A 22,391-nucleotide genomic window follows, 5' to 3' on the forward strand; every position below is an offset into this window, starting at 1 on the left:
TCCAAAATCACAGTGGCTTAAACAAATAAGTGTCTTCTCTCTATCAATAAAGTCTGAATTGGTAGGGGTCTGGAGCTCTACTTGTCTTATTATTGCACCATGCCCTCAGTGTTTCTCTCATGAAGTTGGCTGAAGCTGGTGGATGGCAACCAGGACAGCAATCCAGTCATCAGGAAGGGAGAAAGTGGAAATAAAGGTCAAACAGGCTCTTTCCCCAAATGGATAGAAAGATTCAATGTGAGTTACTCCTCCAGGAAAGTAGGTAGAAAGCCAGGAACTGCGTGGACTGGACACCACAGAGCAATCTGACTTTGGGCATACTTCATACAACACTCATGAAAACGTGGAACTGCTGAGATCAGCGAAATCTGTAACTCTTTGCGGCCAGGGGACCCGCGCCCCTCCCTGCCAGGCTCAGTCCCGGGGGAGGAGGGGCTGTCAGCTCCGGGAAGGAGAAGGGAGAACTGCAGTGGCAGCCCTTATCGGAAACTCATTCTACTGATTCAAACTCCAACCATAGATAGACTGAGACCAGACACCAGAAAATCTGAGAGCAGCCAGCCCAGCAGAGAGGAGACAGGCATAGAAAAAAAACAACACGAAAAACTCCAAAATAAAAGCCGAGGATTTTTGGAGTTCTGGTGAACATAGAAAGGGGAAGGGCAGAGCTCAGGCCCGAGCTCAGGCCCTGAGGCGCATATGCAAATCCTGAAGAAAAGCTGATCTCTCTGCCCTGTGGACCTTTCCTTAATGGCCCTGGTTGCTTTGTCTCCTAGCATTTCAATAACCCATTAGATCTCTGAGGAGGGCCCTTTTTTTTTTTTTTTAATCCTTTTTTCTTTTTTTAAAACAATTACTCTAAGAAGCCCAATACAGAAAGCTTCAAAGACTTGCAATTTGGGCAGGTCAAGTCAAGAACAGAACTAGGAGAGCTCTGAGACAAAACGCAATAATCCAGTAGCTGAGAATATTCACTAAACACCACAACTTCCCAAGAAAAGGGGGGTGTCCACTCACAGCCATCATCCTGGTGGACAGGAAACACTCCTGCCCATCGCCAGCCCCATAGCCCAGAACTGCCCCAGACAACCCAGTGTGACGGAAGTGCTTCAAATAACAGGCACACACCACAAAACTGGGCGTGGACATTAGCCTTCCCTGCAACCTCAGCTGATTGTCCCAGAGTTGGGAAGGTAGAGCAGTGTGAATTAACAAAGCCCCATTCAGCCATCATTTCAGCAGACTGGGAGCCTCCCTACACATCCCAGCAGCCCAGAACTGCCCTGGGGGGATGGCACTCACCTGTGACATAGCACAGTCATCCCTCAACAGAGGACCCGGGGTGCACGGCCTGGAAGAGGGGCCCACTTGCAAGTCTCAGGAGCCATACGCCAATACCAAGGACTTGTGGGTCACTGGCAGAGACAAACTGGGGCAGGACTGAACTGAAGGATTAGACTATTGCAGCAGCTTTAAAACTCTAGGATCACCAGGGAGATTTGATTGTTAGAGCCACCCGCCCTGACTGCCCAGAAACACGCCCCATATACAGGGCAGGCAACACCAACTACACACGCAAGCTTGGTACACCAATTGGACCCCACAAGACTCACTCCCCCACTCACCAAAAAGGCCAAGCAGGGGAGAACTGGCTTGTGGAGAACAGGTGGCTCGTGGACGCCACCTGCTGGTTAGTTAGAGAAAGTGTACTCCACGAAGCTGTAGATCTGATAAATTAGAGATAAGGACTTCAATTGGTCTACAAATCCTAAAAGAACCCTATCAAGTTCAGCAAATGCCACGAGGCCAAAAACAACAGAAAATTATAAAGCATATGAAAAAACCAGACGATATGGATAACCCAAGCCCAAGCACCCAAATCAAAAGACAAGAAGAGACACAGAACCTAGAGCAGCTACTCAAAGAACTAAAGATGAACAATGAGACCATAGTACGGGAGACAAAGGAAATCAAGAAGACCCTAGAAGAGCATAAAGAAGACATTGCAAGACTAAATAAAAAAATGGATGATCTTATGGAAATTAAAGAAACTGTTGACCAAATTAAAAAGATTCTGGACACTCATAGTACAAGACTAGAGGAAGTTGAACAACGAATCAGTGACCTCGAAGATGACAGAATGGAAAATGAAAGCATAAAAGAAAGAATGGGGAAAAAAATTGAAAAAATCGAAATGGACCTCAGGGATATGATAGATTATATGAAACGTCCAAATATAAGACTCATTGGTGTCCCAGAAGGGGAAGAAAATGGTAAAGGTCTAGGAAGAGTATTCAAAGAAATTGTTGGGGAAAACTTCCCAAATCTTCTAAACAACATAAATACACAAATCATAAATGCTCAGCGAACCCCAAATAGAATAAATCCAAATAAACCCACTCCGAGACATATACTGATCACAATGTCAAACACAGAAGAGAAGGAGCAAGTTCTGAAAGCAGCAAGAGAAAAGCAATTCACCACATACAAAGGAAACAGCATAAGACTAAGTAGTGACTACTCGCAGCCACCATGGAGGCGAGAAGGCAGTGGCACGATATATTTAAAATTCTGAGTGAGAAAAATTTCCAGCCAAGAATACTTTATCCAGCAAAGCTCTCCTTCAAATTTGAGGGAGAGCTTAAATTTTTCACAGACAAACAAATGCTGAGAGAATTTGCTAACAAGAGACCTGCCCTACTGGAGATACTCAAGGGAGCCCTACAGACAGAGAAACAAAGACAGGACAGAGAGACTTGGAGAAAGGTTCAGTACTAAAGAGATTCGGTATGGGTACAATAAAGGATATTAATAGACAGAGGGGAAAAATACGACAAACATAAACCAAAGGATAAGATGGCTGATTCAAGAAATGCCTTCATGGTTATAACGTTGAATGTAAATGGATTAAACTCCCCAATTAAAAGATATAGATTCACAGAATGGATCAAAAAAAATGAACCATCAATATGTTGCATACAAGAGACTCATCTTAGACACAGGGACACAAAGAAATTGAAAGTGAAAAGATGGAAAAAAATATTTCATGCAAGCTACAGCCAAAAGAAAGCAGGTGTAGCAATATTAATCTCAGATAAAATAGACTTCAAATGCAGGGATGTTTTGAGAGACAAAGAAGGCCACTACATACTAATAAAAGGGGCAATTCAGCAAGAAGAAATAACAATCGTAAATGTCTATGCACCCAATCAAGGTGCCACAAAATACATGAGAGAAACACTGGCAAAACTAAAGGAAGCAATGGATGTTTCCACAATAATTGTGGGAGACTTCAACACATCACTCTCTCCTATAGATAGATCAACCAGACAGAAGACCAATAAGGAAATTGAAAACCTAAACAATCTGATAAATGAATTAGATTTAACAGACATCTACAGGACATTACATCCCAAATCACCAGGATACACATACTTTTCTAGTGCTCATGGAACTTTCTCCAGAATAGATCATATGCTGGGACATAAAACAAGCCTCAATAAATTTAAAAAGATTGAAATTATTCAAAGCACATTCTCTGACCACAATGGAATACAATTAGAAGTCAATAACCATCAGAGACTTAGAAAATTCACAAATACCTGGAGGTTAAACAACACACTCCTAAACAATCAGTGGGTTAAAGAAGAAATAGCAAGAGAAATTGCTAAATATATTGAGACGAATGAAAATGAGAACACAACATACCAAAACCTATGGGATGCAGCAAAAGCAGTGCTAAGGGGGAAATTTATAGCACTAAACGCATATATTAAAAAGGAAGAAAGAGCCAAAATCAAAGAACTAATGGATCAACTGAAGAAGCTAGAAAATGAACAACAAACCAATCCTAAACCAAGTAGAAGAAAAGAAATAACAAGGATTAAAGCAGAAATAAATGACATAGAGAACAAAAAAACAATAGAGAGGATAAATATCACCAAAAGTTGGTTCTTTGAGAAGATCAACAAGATTGACAAGCCCCTAGCTAGACTTACAAAATGAAAAAGAGAGAAGACCCATAGAAACAAAATAATGAATGAAAAAGGTGACATAACTGCAGATCCTGAAGAAATTAAAAAAATTATCAGAGGATACTATGAACAACTGTATGGCAACAAACTGGATAATGTAGAGGAAATGGACAATTTCCTAGAGACATATGAACAACCTAGACTGACCAGAGAGGAAATAGAAGACCTCAACCAACCCATCACAAGCAAAGAGATCCAATCAGTCATCAAAAATCTTCCCACAAATAAATGCCCAGGGCCAGATGGCTTCACAGGGGAATTCTACCAAACTTTCCAGAAATAACTGACACCAATCTTACTCAAACTCTTTCAAAACATTGAAGAAAATGGAACACTACCTAACTCATTTTATGAAGCTAACATCAATCTAATACCAAAACCAGGCAAAGATGCTACAAAAAAGGAAAACTACCGGCCAATCTCCCTAATGAACATAGATGCAAAAATCCTCAACAAAATACTTGCAAATCGAATCGAAAGACACATTAAAAACATCATACACCATGACCAAGTGGGGTTTATTCCAGGCATGCAAGGATGGTTCAACATAAGAAAATCAATCAATGTATTACAACACGGTAACAAGTCAAAAGGGAAAAATCAATTGATCATCTCAATAGATGCTGAAAAAGCATTTGACAAAATCCAACATCCCTTTTTGATAAAAACACTTCAAAAGGTAGGAATTGAAGGAAACTTCCTCAACATGATCAAGAGCATATATGAAAAACCCACAGCCAGCATAGTACTCAATGGTGAGAGACTGAAAGCCTTCCCTCTAAGATCAGGAACAAGACAAGGATGCCCGCTGTCACCACTGTTATTCAACATTGTGCTGGAAGTGCTAGCCAGGGCAATCCGGCAAGACAAAGAAATAAAAGGCATCTAAATTGGAAAAGAAGAAGTAAAACTGTCATTGTTTGCAGATGATATGATCTTATATCTAGAAAACCCTGAGAAATCGATGATAAAGCTACTAGAGCTAATAAACAAATTTAGCAAAGTAGCGGGATACAAGGTTAATGCACATAAGTCAGTAATGTTTCTATATGCTAGAAATTAACAAACTGAAGAGACACTCAAGAAAAAGATACCATTTTCAATAGCAACTAAAAAAATCAAGTACCTAGGAATAAACTTAACCAAAGATGCAAAAGACCTATACAAAGAAAACTACATAACTCTACTAAAAGAAATAGAAGGGGACCTTAAAAGATGGAAAAATATTCCATGTTCATGGATAGGAAGGCTAAATGTCATTAAGATGTCAATTCTACCCAAACTCATCTACAGATTCAATGCAATCCCAATCAAAATTCCAACAACCTACTTTGCAGACTTGGAAAAGCTAGTTATCAAATTTATTTGGAAAGGGAAGATGCCTCGAATTGCTAAAGACACTCTAAAAAAGAAAAACGAAGTGGGAGGACTTACACTCCCTGACTTTGAAGCTTATTATAAAGCCACAGTTGCCAAAACAGCATGGTACTGGCACAAAGATAGACATATAGATCAATGGAATCGAATTGAGAATTCAGAGATAGACCCTCAGATCTATGGCCGACTGATCTTTGATAAGGCCCCCAAAGTCACTGAACTGAGCCATAATGGTCTTTTCAACAAATGGGGCTGGGAGAGTTGGATATCCATATCCAAAAGAATGAAAGAGGACCCCTACCTCACCCCCTACACAAAAATTAACTCAAAATGGACCAAAGATCTCAATATAAAAGAAAGTACCTTAAAACTCCTAGAAGATAATGTAGGAAAACATCTTCAAGACCTTGTATTAGGCGGCCACTTCCTAGACTTTACACCCAAAGCACAAGCAACAAAAGAGAAAATAGATAAATGGGAACTCCTCAAGCTTAGAAGTTTCTGCACCTCAAAGGAATTTCTCAAAAAGGTAAAGAGGCAGCCAGCTCAATGGGAAAAAATTTTTGGAAACCATGTATCTGACAAAAGACTGATATCTTGCATATATAAAGAAATCCTACAACTCAATGACAATAGTACAGTCGGCCCAATTATAAAATGGGCAAAAGATATGAAAAGACAGTTCTCTGAAGAGGAAATACAAATGGCCAAGAAACACATGAAAAAATGTTCAGCTTCACTAGCTATTAGAGAGATGCAAATTAAGACCACAATGAGATACCATCTAACACCGGTTAGAATGTCTGCCGTCAAACAAACAGGAAACTACAAATGCTGGAGGGGATGTGGAGAAATTGGAACTCTTATTCATTGTTGGTGGGACTGTATAATGGTTCAGCCACTCTGGAAGTCAGTCTGGCAGTTCCTTAGAAAACTAGATATAGAGTTACCATTCGATCCAGCGATTGCACTTCTCGGTATATACCCGGAAGATCGGAAAGCAGTGACACGAACAGATATCTGCACGCCAATGTTCATAGCAGCATTATTCACAATTGCCAAGAGATGGAAACAACCCAAATGTCCTTCAACAGATGAATGGATAAATATAATGTGGTATATACACACGATGGAATACTACACGGCAGTAAGAAGGAACAATCTCGTGAAACATATGACAACATGGATGAACCTTGAAGACATAATGCTGAGCGAAATAAGCCAGGCACAAAAAGAGAAATATTATATGCTACCACTAATGTGAACTTTGAAAAATGTAAAACAAATGGTTTATAATGTAGAATGTAGGGGAACTAGCAGTAGAGAGCAATTAAGGAAGGGGGAACAATAATCCAAGAAGAACAGATAAGCTATTTAACGTTCTGGGGATGCCCAGGAATGACTATGGTCTGTTAATTTCTGATGGATATAGTAGGAGCAAGTTCACAGAAATGTTGCTATATTAGGTAACTTTCTTGGGGTAAAGTAGGAACATGTTGGAAGTTAAGCAGTTATCTTAGGTTAGTTGTCTTTTTTTACTCCATTGTTATGGTCTCTTTGAAATGTTCTTTTATTGTATGTTTGTTTTCTTTTTAACTTTTTTTTCATACAGTTGATTTAAAAAAGAAGGGAAAGTTAAAAAAAAAAAAGAAAGAAAAGAAAAACAAGGAAAAAAAAAAAGATGTAGTGCCCCCTTGAGGAGCCTGTGGAGAATGCAGGGGTATTTGCCTACCCCACCTCCATGGTTGCTAACATGACCACAGACATAGGAGACTGGTGGTTTGATGGGTTGAGCCCTCTACCACAGGTTTTACCCTTGGGAAGACGGTTGCTGCAAAGGAGAGGCTAGGCCTCCCTATGGTTGTGCCTAAGCGCCTCCTCCCGAATGCCTCTTTGTTGCTCAGATGTGGCCCTGTCTCTCTAGCTAAGCCAACTTGAAAGGTGAAATCACTGCCCTCCCCCCTACGTGGGATCAGACACCCAGGGGAGTGAATCTCCCTGGCAACGTGGAATATGACTCCCGGGGAGGAATGTAGACCTGGCATCGTGGGACGGAGAACATCTTCTTGACCAAAAGGGGGATGTGAAAGGAAATGAAATAAGCTTCAGTGGCAGAGAGATTCCAAAAGGAGCCGAGAGGTCACTCTGGTGGGCACTCTTATGCACACTTTAGACAACCCTTTTTAGGTTCTAAACAATTGGGGTAGCTGGTGGTGGATACATGAAACTATCAAACTACAACCCAGAACCCATGAATCTCGAAGACAGTTGTATAAAAATGTAGCTTATGAGGGGTGACAGTGGGATTGGGAAAGCCATAAGGACCACACTCCACTTTGTCTAGTTTATGGATGGATGAGTAGAAAAATAGGGGAAGGAAACAAACAGACAAAAGTACCCAGTGTTCTTTTTTACTTCAATTGCTCTTTTTCACTCTAATTATTATTCTTGTTATTTTTGTGTGTGTGCTAATGAAGGTGTCAGGGATTGATTTGGGTGATGAATGTACCACTATGTAATGGTAGTGTAAACAATCGAAAGTACGATTTGTTTTGTATGACTGCGTGGTATGTGAATATATCTCAATAAAATGAAGATTAAAAAAAAAAGGATTCAATGTAATTCTTATTAAAATACCTGTAAGCTTAGTAAAAAACTTATATGGAATGATACAGGGACTACAGTAGCTAAAACAATCTTGACAAAGAAAACTAAAGTAGGAAGAATCACTCTGCCCAATACTAAGGCTTACTATATAGCTATAGTAATCGTTAGTATGTATTGCTGGAAGGATAGACACATAGATCAATGAAACATAATAGAGAGTCCAGAAATATATTCACACAAAGGTACAAAAGCAATTCAATGGAGGAAGAACATTTTGAATAAATGGTGCTGAAGCAATTGGCCACTCATAGGAAAAAGTAAATCTCAATCTAAATCTTACACCTTAAACAAAAATTAACTCAAAATTGATCATGGACTAAGTGTAAAGTGTAAATTTATAAAAGTTTTAGAAAAAAAAAGCATATAGGAAAATCTTTGGATACTAGGGGGAGGCAAAAGAGCTCTCAGAGTCATATCTAAAAGCACAATCCATAAAAGTATAAGCCAAGAAGTTGGAACTCATCAAAATTGAAAATACTTGCTCTGTGAAACAAATGAGAACTGAAAAATTAAATGTGAATTACAGGAAGATGGCATGCGAGAAAGCAATCTGAGGTCCTTGCATTTCTTGAGATGAGATTATAGATATTAACTTCAGCCTTCTTAAGCAAACAATTTAAAATATAAAAACATTGAATTAAAACTGTCATTATTTGTAGATGCTATGATGGCTGTGTATGGAAAAACCCAAAGAAATTCACAGATAAGATTTTAGAATTAATGCATGATTTTAAGCAATGTTCCTGGATATAAGATAAATATAGAAATAACAATTGTGTTGTTATATATCTGAACAAACATAAAATTTAAATTTTAAAAAGATACCAGATATGAAGACATAAAAAATATCAAATGCCTAGGAATAAATATAACAAAATGTGTGTTAGAGCTCTATACAGAAACCACAACAACTAAATAAATGGAGGGATATATTGCCTTCTTAGGTTACAGGATTTAATACAGTAAAGATGTCAATTATTTCCATCTTGATCTATAGATTCAATGTGATCATTCACAGGCAAAATACCAACAAGGTTTTTTAGAGGGTCTTGAGAAACTAATTCTAAAGGTTATTTAGAAATTAAATGGCTCCAAAATAGCTAAGACATGCTTTATGAAGAAGAACAAAGTGAGAGAACTTATTCTTCCAGACATCAATAAGACTTATTTAAACTATATGACATCTTCACTTAAAACCAGAGGCTGGGCAGCACTCCCCCTTCAATCTAAAACTAGACTGGAAGAAGCAGCTTCACTAGAGTCAGCACTTTACATCAGTTAAACATTCTCATGACATTTCATTTGAATGGTGCTGAAATAATAAGAATTGTTTCTTTCTTATCTGTATTTGATCCCATCTAGCAACTATCCTTGTTTATTTCATTGAGTACACCACTGGTGGAGAGGAAGAAGATGGCAGCATAGAGAGGAGTGGAAACTAGTCCGTCCCCCTGGAACAACTAATAAACAACCAGGAACAACCAGTAAATAATCTGGAAAAACTGTGGGGTGGGGTGGGGGGAAGCATGACTGTACACTCATCACAAACCTGAATTGGGAGGAATGCCCAAGATTGCAGCATAAAATCTGTAAGTAAAAACTGCAGATCCAAGCCAGGAGGCCCCACCTCCACAGCCCAAACTGCAAAGCCTCGTGGTGCTAGAGAGCTGCTCTCTCCCAGCAAGCAAATATAGCTCAGCTGAGCTCCAACTGGGATTTTAATTAACAAACATGGACTGCTCAATATAAGCTTTGAATTCCCAACATTCATACAGAGGTTTTTGGTGATGACTGACCTTGAGAGCCAGAGGACCTCTTTGGGAGGGAGAGGGAGCCCAGAGGACCAGGCGCTATCTCTGGCTGATGGGTGAAACTGAGGTGGGCCGCAGACTGACCCTGAAGGGGGGCTTTCTGTCCCTTTTTTGGCTCAGTGGAGAAAGCCTCAGCCATTCTCAATTCCCAGTGCTCAGACCCAGACAAGGGTGGAGATAGCAAAGTCAGAAACTATTCAAATGCAAATGACCTCTCCCTAGGGGGTGTATCTTCCCTAAGAGGAAAGAGGTGGTGCCAAGCTCTACTACCTGCCATCCATTCAGAACCAGACCCCAGAGCCTAGGGGAAAATAGCCATGGGCCACACCTCCTTTCACCAGTCAGGAATGACAGGCTGACAGGCACTACCTGCTGGGCAGAAAAGCACAGTGACTTGAGGCCTCACAGGGTGTATCAATCTTCTAAGACACACCCTCAGGGAGACCTGATACTATTGCCTCCTGCCAAGACCTGAGCCTATGCTGGTCTTGGAAAACCTGATTGAGGTAACCAAGGAAACCAGATGCCTAGACAATAGACATCTACAACCTATACTAAGAAAAATGAAGTTATGGCCCAGTCAAAGGAACAAACTTACACTTCAATTGAGATACAGGAATTGAAACAACTAATGCTAAATCAATTAAAAAAGTTTAGGGAAGATATGGCAAAAGACACGAAGTATATAATGAAAACACTGGGCGTGCAAGGTAGAAATTGAAAGTTAAAAAAAAAAAACAACTGGCAGAATCTATGGAAATGAAAGGCACAACATAAGAGATGAAAGACACAATGGAGATATACAACAGCAGATCTCAAGAGGCAGAAGAAAACATTCAGGATCTGGAGAACAAGGTACCTGAAAGCCTACAAACAAAAGAACAGATAGAGAAAAGAATGGAAAAATGTGAGCAATGTCTCCAGTAATTTAAGGACAAAATGAAATTCAGGAATGTATGTGTCATGGGTATCCCAGAAGGAGAAGAGAAAGGAAAAGGGGCAGAAGCAATAATAGAGGAAATAATCAATGAAAATTTCTCATCTTCTATGAAAGACATAAAATTATGGATCCAAGAAGCACACCATACCCCAAACAGAATACATCTGAATAGGCCTATGCCAAGACACATAATAATCAGAGTATCAAACATCAAAGATAAAGAGAGAATCCTGAAAGCAGCAAGAGAAAAATGATCCATCACATACAAAGGAATCTTGGTAAGACTATGTGTGGATTTCTCAATAGAAACCATGGAGGCAAGAAGGACATGGGGTGATATATTTCAGATACTGAAAGAGAAAAACCACCAACCAGGAATCCTGTATCTGGCAAAACTGTCCTTCAAATATGAGGAAGAGCTTAAAATATTCTCTGACAGACAATGACAGAGTTTTTGAACAAGATACCTGCTCTACAGGAAACACTAAAGGGAGCCCTACAGACAGAAAGGAAAAGACAGGAGTGAGAGGTTTGGGACACAATTTTGGGAGATAGTAACACAGCAATGTAAGTACACTGAACAAAGATGACTGTGAGTATGGCTGAAAGTGGAAGGTTAGGATCATGTGGGACACCAGAAGGAAAGAGGAACGATAAAGACTGGATCTGTATAACTCAGTGAAACCTAGGGTGCTCAATGATTGTGAAAAAAGGTACAAATATGTTTTTACATGAGGTAGAACAAATGAATGTCAACATTGCAAGGTGTTAAAAATGGGATGTGATTGCGGGAAAATACAATCAATGCAAACTAGAGACTATAGTTAACAGAAACATTGTATTATGCTTCCTTTAATATAACATAGGCAATATACCAAAGCTAAATGCATATGGGGGCAGACATAGGGGAAGGGTATGGGACTCTTGGCATTTGTGATGTTGTCTGACTCTTTATTCTACTTTAGTTTAATGCTATCTTTTCCTTTTGTTGCTTCCTAGCTGTCATGTTTTCTCTCTCTCTCTCTCTCTCTCTCTCTCTCTCTCTCTCTCTCTCTCTCTCTCTCTCTCTCTCTCTCTCTCTCTTTTCTTTTTCTCTTGTCTTTCTACCTTCTTTGACTCTTCCTCCTTCTTTGTGGAAGAAATGGAGATGTCCTTATATAGATAGTGGTGATGGTGGTGAATACATAAATATGTGACTATACAGGGAACCATCGATTGTTTACTTAGGACGGAATGTATGGTGTGTGAACAAAACCATCTTAAAAATGGGTTGATGAAGAAATCTTGAGGGCACCATATTGAGCGAAATAATACAGACACATAAGGACAAATATTGCAGGATCTCACTGATATGAACTAATTATAATATGCAAACTCAGACATGAAATGTAAGTTATCAGGATGTAGAACGAGGCTAAAGAATGGGGAGAGGTTGCTTATTATGAGCAGAATGTTCAACTAGATTGAACTTAAATGTTTGGAAATGGACAGAGGTGATGGTAGCATGTTGTGAGAATAACTAACAGTGCTGAAAGGTGTGTGAAGGTGGTGGAAAGGGGAAGCTCAGAGTCACATATGTCACCAGAAGGAAAATTGGAGGTTAAAAGATGAGAATGTATGAAACAGTGAATCTTGTGCTGGACAATGCCCATAATTAACTGTACAAATATTAGAAACTTCTCTCACGAACTAGAACAAATGTATGATACTATAACTAGAAGTTAATAATAGAGGGGCAGATAGGAAAAATATATATATGTACTGCAAACTATATACTATATTTAGTAGTATTTTAACATTCTTTCATCAACAGTAACAAATGTGCTATACCAGTGCTATGAATCAACAATGGAGGGGGGGTAGTTATGGGTATGGGAGGGTTTGAGTTTCCTTTCTTGTATGTCTTTATTTCTTTTCTGGAGTAATGAAAACGTTCTAAAAATTGAAAAAAAAATGTGGTGATGGATGCACAGCTGTATGATGGTACCTTGGGCAATTGATTGTACACTTTGGATCTTTGGATAATTGTATGGTATGTGAACAATCTCAATAAAAAAAAATAAAAAAAAACAAAATATACCACTGGGGAAAACAAAACAAAGAAACAAAAAAAACTATATGATAGAGTAGGCCAGGTGTAAGTATAGACAAATAGTTTAGTGGAGTGGAAGCATGTCCAGAAGCAGCCCCCATGTTTACTGACACTTGGCTTTATGACTAAGCTGGCATGGCAGATGAGTTGAAAGGATGGAGTTTTCAATAAATGGTGCTGGGACATAGGATACCCATGTGGGAAAAAGCAAATGAAGATTGACTCCTACATCACACCATACATAGCAGTTAAATTGTGGGTGGATTGAAGATAATATAGGAGAATGGCTTCAGGGTAGGGAAAGACTTCTTAAATAGGATACAAAAAGCACTGACCATAAAGGAAAAGATGGGTAAATGGCACTACATTAAAATTAAGAACATCTATTCATCAAAAGACACCACTGGGTGACAAGGTAACCCACCAACTTGGAGAATATATTTGCAATGCATGTGAAAAGCAAGGACTCACACACACACACACACACACACACACACACACACACACACACATTGTGGTTTCAGTGAGGGAGATGTAGCAGACCAGGTGTATCACTCTCCTATATGCCTCATTCAAAACTTCCTGGATCTATTCTCATGCTGCCTTGATCTGTGTGAACTGCACCACTCTGAAAAAATCATCAGGCCAAACCATCAGGGGTCTAGGACTGCCCCCCTGAGCTCCACCAGGACCCCTGAAGCCCATCCAACCTGTCAGTTTTCACCACCAGCCTTGCTGGCACCCACAGCCCCACCCAGTCCTTCTCCCTGCAGCCTGGAGCCCAGGCCCAGGGAAACCAACTTCCCACAGACTCTTCACTCAACTGTCCATGTACGCCTCACCCCTGAGAACCCCTTCCCCCGAGCTTTCTGCTCCTTTTCCATATCTCTTCTTCTCCTAAACCACAGCTCTTCTCCATGAATATAAGAAACCCACCACCCTGGAGGTTCACAGGCATTGGCTTGATCTCTCTCTCTCACTTCCATGTCCCACTCCAATCCAGACTTGAGCATCTGAGTGTTGCACTTCTGCTCTAGGTCTTGCTAAGTACTGGGGTCCTCAGTGTCTGTACAGGTGGCCCATCCAACACAGCAGCAGCCCAGTTCTCTCCCAAGGGCTCCTCCTCGGCCACCAATACCCTCACGCCTACATTCCAGACCCCTTGACCAGCTCCTCTCTTTCAAGCTCTGTTCCCTCCTCAAGCCCTGCCCTCCACCCCTCCCAGCTCTTGTCCCCTCCTGGCACTGACTCTGTAACCTCCCAGGCCTCCCTTCGCCTGATCTACCCACCCTCTTCCACCTCTAATTTCTTTCCTGATATCTGATGTTAAGCCCATGGTACATTACTTTTCATTCTATTGTGATCTCTATCATAGCACTTAAGGTTATAAATTTCCCTCTAGTACCATTTTATCTGCATCCCCTGAAAGTCAATATGTGGCTGCTTCTATTATTGCTTGGTTTGTGTATTTTGTATTTTCCATTATCATTTCTCCTTTGGCCCATTAATTATTTCAGTTTCCAGATGTATTCGGGTTTGGGGCCTGTCCTTCTATGATTGACTTCTAATGTTATTGCACTGTGATTAGAGAACCAGCTCTGTACATCATCTTTGGTATTTGTTGAAGCTTCCTTTGCGGCCAGCTACGTGGTCAATTTTATAAATGTTCCATCAGTGCTTGAAAAGAAAAATGTGAGTGCCCTACACATTGAGTGCAGGATTCTCTATCTGCCCAATAAATCCAACTTGAAAATTGTGCATTTTAAATCTCTTCATTTTCATTACAGAGGTGTGTTGAAATCTCCCACTATGTTTGTGGACTTGTTCATTTCTCCTCCCAAGTTTGTCATTGTCACTCTGAGGCTGACTTGTTGTTTGGCATTGTTATGTCTTCCTGGTGTATTATTTCTTGATCATTGCCATATTGTAATACCACTGTATTAACAAAGCCTCTTTAATCCATTACTGATCCCTTCCCTGATGTCTGTTTTCTGCATGGACTTTCTTGCAGTTAGCATTTACCAGGTCCCTTTCCCTACCCCTCATTTTTAACTTTTATGCATCATTAAATATCCTATATTTAGTTTGCTTTTAAAAAGTCTAGGCTGAGAATCTGTTTCTAAATAGGTAAGTTTAGTCTCTTTACATTTTACTGTTTTAATGATATATTTTGAGTTACTTTTACCATCTTACTTTCTATCTACCATGCTTTTTAGCTCCTTTTTCCTTGGTCCCTGGTGAATTGTTTCCTTACTCTCTTTCTCATCCCCCTGACTGGTCTAGAAGTTAAACAACCTATTTCTATTTAAATTGCAGTTCATCTTTTTGTTTGCAGTGACCTTCAGGTACACAACATCGAGTGGCTCATCAGTTTGTGGTGTGACTTGATCCCTCCCCTCCTCGTCTTCAACAGTCCATGCATGGACCGACTTCCCCATTTGTTATTGTTGGTGTTGGCTTTCCTTTCCATCTGTCATCCTAGTTCCATCCCTCTCACATCCCACCCCAGCAGGCTGGCTCATGTATTTTATATATGTCTTTCACTCCACTTTTCACTTATTTATTTACACATATTTGTAGACATGAAAAATACAGAGGATCACATTATATGAGCTTTTGTAGTACACATTCCAAGTCTTCCTTCTTTCACTGAGCACCTTGCTTTTCAGATGTGTCTTCCTCTCTTGCATCATGTTACTCCCCATTTACCAGGCTTTGGCTTCTTGCCCCTAGGATGGCCGTTGAGAAGTCCCATGTCAGACTCACTCCTCGGTCTCTGTAACTGTTCTTATTTCTTCTGGAATTCTATTTTCTGGAGTTTGTTTGTTTGGCATGCTATGAACACTTCAATCTAAAGTCTTATGTTTGCCTCTAATCCTGTCAGCATTTCTTTGCATATCTTCTCCCCATTTACTCTTTTCCCACTTTCTATACACCTGTTAGATGGATGTTGGCCCTTCTTTTCCTGCCTTCCTCACCTCTTGATTTTCTCCCATTCTTTCCATCTCCTTATTCCTTCCTGATGCTGTCTGGAATAGTCCCTCTGTGAAATCTTCTAGCCCATTATATTTTTCACACCCAACATTGCCACTTGGTTCACCTCCTAACTGCTTCTTTTGAGCTTCATGTTCCCCACATCCTCCCTTATGACTGAGGGGTTTAACTGCTAAAGTTCCTGCTCTGTCTGTGCTGTCACTCCTGCCTCCTATGGCACGGGAGACTCTGGGCTCTTTCTGGCCTCTCACCATCTTGACTCCCTTGGGACCACCAGCCTCACTGGCTTTGCATGTCTCCCAAGGAATAGGGGCGAAAGTTGAGCTCAGTGAGGCAGGGGAGGGGAGGGAATACCCAGGAGCTGGGCAGCCCCATTGTCTCTAATTCTCTGCCCTATTCTGATGCCATCACACTGTGGCAACCTCTGTGTTGCCCCTGCCACTCCACCTGTCAGCACATACAGTCATGGCAGATCTAGGAGGGAGCAGTTTGGATATCTGGTGATGGCCCATGCAGTCATGTTCTTTGTTTTACTTTGTTTCTGAGCTTCCTGCTCTGAGTACCATCAAGGCTGTGCCCAGGGTGGGAGAGCCCCTGCAAGCTCAGAGGACACATGCTCCCCAGGCTGGTGCAGGAGGCGTGGAGGCAGGGAGAATCCAGCACTACGTTGATGCTCCCCAGCTGGTCCTCCATCTGTGCAGCATGTCTGCACTTACCTGAACCCAGCCACTCTCTGCCTCCCCAAGCATTCCTCCTTGTTTTCCATTAGCTCTGGGTTACACTCCTCCAGCATTTCCTGGGCTGGGTTTGGGGGAGGTGGCCAGAAGCCCATGACAGTTCACCATTTGCCCTAGTGCCATCACACTGTGGCAATTTCAAAATGAGAAATCCTTCCTTCTCTCCATGGTCTCCCCACTCTCACCATCGTCCCCAACACCTCTTGTGGCCTCTTGCCCTCCTGCTGACCACCCGGCCTATGGCCTCCAAACAACACAACCCACCCACCCACCTGCTCTGCTCCTTCCACTGCTGAGTGCTCTGGGGAAAACACAGCTGCTGCTACTGGAATCATTGCAAAGACATTTTCTCTGGCCCCAGGGACCTCACTGCTGCCCAGCAGTCTTCTGCCTTGTCCTTTGTCTCTTTTTCTCTCACTGCTCACACATGTCATTAAAATAACTCCAACCCCAAGAACCTTATAGCTATCTTCTCCTCACTCACTCCCTCCCCCAACCCCCCCCACACACACACACATCTCCATACCACCAAGGGAGGTGGTGAGGCACACTTGCTTCCACCAAAGGCCCACTCACCCATAAGCCCTAGGACCCGCTCCCCTAACACCCTCAACCCTGTCTTCGTGGGCCCCTTTCTTTCCCACTCTGCTCTCTAACTCCCCCTCTTTTCTCCTTCTCTGAGCCCGTCTCTGACCTCCTTTCTGACCCTCCCTCTCTAACTCTCCTCATTCTCACACATAGAATTCTCCTTAAATCTCCTATCTTTAATAAATAACATGTAAAACAGGAGCCTCCTTTAGCGCACACTCCTCTCTGGCTGCTGCCCTCCTGTCCCCACTGCACCCCCTTCCCGAGGCGTCCAGGCCACTCCTTCCAGCTTGTATCCTGAGGAAGGAATGGTCACTCCTGACTCCCTTCATAGCTCCCGGAGCATGGTCCCGAGTGGATCTCTGAGCGGCCGGCTGGGAAAACAGTTGTTTAATGCTGATATTCCCAACCCTAGCAGGTGTCAGAGCCTTTTCCCGCATCACGCCCGTGAACAACCCCCCTTGCTTTCAGAGGAACCCACGTGGGGAACCACTGGCCACACACATTCCTCTGCTTGTTCAAACTCATCTCCTCTAAAGCACCTAATTGTCAGATGAATGACACCTTCCTCCTGGTGTCCCCTCCCACGGCCCTCAGGCAGCACTGGGCGCTGATGACTGCTTGCCCCCAAAACCTCTGCCCCCCAACACCCTGCCCCTCTGCCCCTCTGCCCCTCCTGGTGTCTGTGCCATCAGAGCACCTAGGCTCTCCTCAGTCCCCAACTCTACTTCTTTGGGACCCTTGGGCTCTCTTTCTTTCGCCCCACCCTCTAGGGCCCTCCTTGCATTGCACCCTCCTGGTGTACATTCCGTCTTTGGTTACCCATCCACTGGGAACTCCAGCCAGGATCTCTCCCCTCCCTGTCGGTTCTGCCAAGTGCCTAGTGGACACCTGTTTCAACCAGAGCTGTCAGTGCCCCACACCTAGGGGAACGGCATCACCACCTCCCTTCCCCCAGAAGCCCCAGCTGTGAGCCTGGGCAGGGTCCTTGCCTCATTCCTGACATCCAGTAGGCCCCCAGCCCTGCTGGCTCTGCACCCTCGACTTCATCCACAGCCGGCCCCTCCTCTCCTTCTCCTGCTCAGGCCACTGTCAGGGCTGAGGAAGTCCCTAACTGACTCCCGGCCTCACCCCTGCCGATCCTCTTGCAAGCTGGAGCCTAGGATCTTTTCAAAGCACAAATATCATCATGGTGCTCCAGGATCCAACCAGGATCCTCACCACCCACAGGGTCAAGAACAAGCTCCTGAGCTTGTCTGTCGCCACATCAGACCTGGTTTTCTGAGCCTTTCCTCTTATACCCACACCCCATCTCCATCCCTGCAGGACCGGGATGGAGGATTTTCCCAGCACATGAGACTTTCAGTACTAAAACTGGGAATGTCCTGGGCAAACCAGGCACTTGGCCCCACTGTCTCCTGACTCCATGGTTTTGCATGTGCTTTTTCCTCTTTCTGGAGCCACATCTCTCTCTCTCAAGGCCTGCAAATCACACTGCAGGACTCAGCTCAGGGGAGCCTCCTCAGACCCCTCTCCGGCTGGGGCGGAGGCCCCATGTGCTACCTGGTCCCCTGGGCCCTCTCTTGGAATAGGAATAGAGCTTAGCACATGGTTTCAGAGACGTTGGTTCTTTTTGAGACAGGAGCACATATCTAACTCTGCATTTGTCCATCAGTCTGTCCGCCCATCCATCCATCCATCCAAGGGAGCACCTGCAGGCTCAGATGGGCATCCCCTTCTAGTTGGCGTGATTGAGCTGCAGAAGGTTTGATGCTCCCCTGACTCCAGCCCTCAGCCTTGATAGGCAGAAGCAGAACAGATTGATCATGGGGGGACCCTGTGGCAGATTCACCTGGCGTCCCCCCACCTATGGGGAGAGAAGGGTGGGGGAAGGGGGTGGGCACTGAGGTATCTCCCTGGAGGAGGGGGCTGTAGCCCAGGCTGTGAACCACGACTGTGCCCTCAGTGCTCCCTCCATTGGCTCTGGGAGGGTGTGAGGTGCTAGGGGCTGGGACGGAAGCCCCTGAGAGCCCTTTGAGACCCCCAGGTGTGGCCAGGGTCTGGGCACAGGCATGACACACACAGATGGTGAGGTTTCCCTGCCTCTGGGGAGCCACAAGCATCCAGTGGCCCACAGCCCTGGGAAGGGGTGGCCCTGGGCTCTGAGCAGGTGGTGTCAGCAGAGGCCTCAGCAATTTGGGGGGACAAGAGGCCCAGGAAAGGGTGTGCCTGTAAAGGCCTTACATGCATGCCCTTCCGGCTTAGGTTGGCAGCACTCAGAAAGGAAGACAAGGGTCAGCCCCCCAAGAGCCATGCCTATGGAGAGAGGCACAATCCCACTCCACGTCCCACAGCTCTCTCATGCTTGCCACCAATGTCAGGCCTCTGCTGGGATGTCTTACAGGCACATGGAGATGTCTCTGGTCCTTGGAACTGGCCATCCCAGAGGACACTGCCTTCCACCCTGCCATCCAGCCAGGGGTCCCCTCCTGCCCCTCCCCCATCCATCCATCCATCCAAGGGAACACCTGCAGGCTCAGATGGGCATCTCCTTCTAGTTGGCGTGATTGAGCTGGAGAAGGTTTCATGCTCCCCTGACTCTAGCCCTCAGCCTCGATAGGCAGAAGCAGAACAGAAAGAGCATGGGGGGGACCCAGTGGCAGATTCACAGCTGCTGCCATCACCCGAGCCGTGACAGGGGTGCAGAGAGCAGCAGGGGGGAGGGACGAGGCTGCTCCAGGAACCTCCCCGGGACCCCTGGGAGTGATCATGGAGCCAGGAGGAGAGGTGCCCCTGATGTCCCTGCAGGGATTCACAGCCCCCACCCCGGGACACTCAGACTCTTGCCCGCTGAGGCCAGATGCACTCAGCAGGCCCCGGATGCTGCATCACCCCCGGCAGCCAATCGGTGTCAGGCAGGCTGCAGGTGACTCGGCAGAGGGGCCAGGTGGGCAGTGCAGGCTGGGCCCCTGGGCATTGCTCACATCAAGGAAAGGGCCTTCAGGTGCACAGGCAGTGGAGTCTGCAGTCCAGGTGGGCAGGGCAGCCTGGAGGCTCTCCTTCAGGTGTCGAGGGGAGCATTCTCTCATCACAGGAGAGGAAACGGGAAGGCGGTCCCAGGAGGGAGAATGGGAGTGGCCTCCTGGCTGGGGTCCGGCCCACCCACCAGGCCTGCTCTCTGTGGCCTTTAAAAGATGAAAAATAAGACAAGCAGCAGCAGTTTGTGGGCGCTGCCAGAAAGTGGCTGCCCTAAGAGGGGCTGGGACTGGCGGCTCTCCAGCTTCCCCCTGGGCCCAAGGCTCTGCCTTTCCTCCTGCTCCTCCCTTCACTCACCGAGGAGGTGAGTGGTGCTCACAGCACGCTGGCCTCGGCTCAGGTGCTCCGTGCAGGGAGCCCTCCCAGGGGCCAGTCCAGAGTCGCCCGCCATCCTTTGCCTCCGTCACTCTGCTCCGTGCCTTTGTGACTCTGGCCCCTCTGAGTTTCTTGATTTGTCCACTGGCTCAAGACCTGTCTCCCCCAAGGATGTGAGCCCCACGGGGACACCCAAGCCCCATGAGGACACCGAGTCCCATGGGGACAGAGACAGGGCTGGCTAGGCCTGCTGCTGAATCCTGGATGGGCCGGCTTGCAGAGGCGCTCAGCAAGCATTTGTTGAATGCATGGGAAGGAGGCAGTTAATGCTTGGTAGATAGAATTCCTACTTAATTCCAACAAAGTCACCTCTTCCGTTTTGTTCTGTTTCCCATAACTGGCTGGGTTAGGGAGACCACCCTTGTGTCGTAGATGTCCACACACACACTTCGTGCCTGCACGTCCTGGCAGATCAGCTACCAGGATTCAGGAACATCAGCATCCAGAGGGACCTTGTGCCTTGATCTGGACGTCAGTCACTGCACCCCTCATTCCACACTCACACAGCCCTGAGGGGGCAAGCCACACCACTAGTTAGTGGGGAGGGGGTCTCAAATCCAGGCCCAGTGGCCTTCAAAGCCTCATCTCCCAACCAGGCTCCACTGATTCCCAAAGATCAAGCCAACCTGGGGCACTCTACAGCCTGTCCCCTCACTTCTTCCCCCAGTCATCTACCCACACGGAAATGACAACTCCTAATGAGGATGGAAGAGATGGACAGAGGGGTCCCCAGGCCATCTACATGCACAAACACCCAGGGGAGCGCTACAAAGCCTTGTGCAATACCAGAGGCTTGTACTAATCTATACCTTTATTTTCCTAAATGAATTTGTGCCAACTCACAATATAACACAGACGTGAGAGAACTGAAACCCATACAAACCAGATAATGATTGTGCATGTGTTTATAAAACTGTATCACACGAATCCTCATGTGTGGACACATATGCAGGGACATGTGTGTGTAGCACACACAAACTTGTGTGCACAGATATGCCCCGTTTTCTACCAAACAGCATTCCTTCTGAACAGCCGGAAAGAGGACTGTCAGCGTCAGATGCGCTTTGCATTTGGAAAATGTATTTGAGAGGAAGGCCTAGGAAAAGCAAATAATAGTGTGAGGCTTCATTGATTTCTTAAGGACATGTTTCCAAATGATTTAATCCCTTCCTGAGACACTGCCCATGAATTTATGACCTTTCGCTTTTCCTTTCTGTAGTCTGATGAGCAATGGCTTTTCTGACAGGCCAGTAAATTTCTCCCATTGCCGCTAAGATTTTTTTTTTTTTAAGATGATGAGGGGAAGTGCTTTATTGCAGAGCACTCTGCAGCCCACCCCCTTTCCTCGCAGGCGGAAAGCTGCAGAGGAGGGAGCTCGCCTGTGGCCATGCTCCCTGGGATGAGCTGTGTCCCGTTAAATTAAAACAAATGAAGGCGACTTCCAGATGGTGACTCACACGCAAAGAAGGCCGGGGACAAGGAGAGCAGGCTGGCTGCCTTCCGAGCGCACCCGGGAGCAGAGCTCTCTCCAGCCTCCCGCCCCACCCAGAGGACGCCCCCATTGCAAAACTCACATGTGAAAGGGTCAAGGGCGTCCCACGGGGCCTGGAGAGGAACCTCACTATGTCTCCCAGAGCGGGAGTCCATCCACCTCACAAGCACTTTCACTCCACAACTGCGTACTAAACATTTCTGAGGGCCAGAAGGCAGCCAGCCTGTGCTGGGGACACCTCTGCATGT

The sequence above is a fragment of the Choloepus didactylus genome, chromosome 15 (genome assembly GCF_015220235.1).
Source record: "Choloepus didactylus isolate mChoDid1 chromosome 15, mChoDid1.pri, whole genome shotgun sequence".
Taxonomy (NCBI): Eukaryota; Metazoa; Chordata; class Mammalia; order Pilosa; family Megalonychidae; genus Choloepus; species Choloepus didactylus.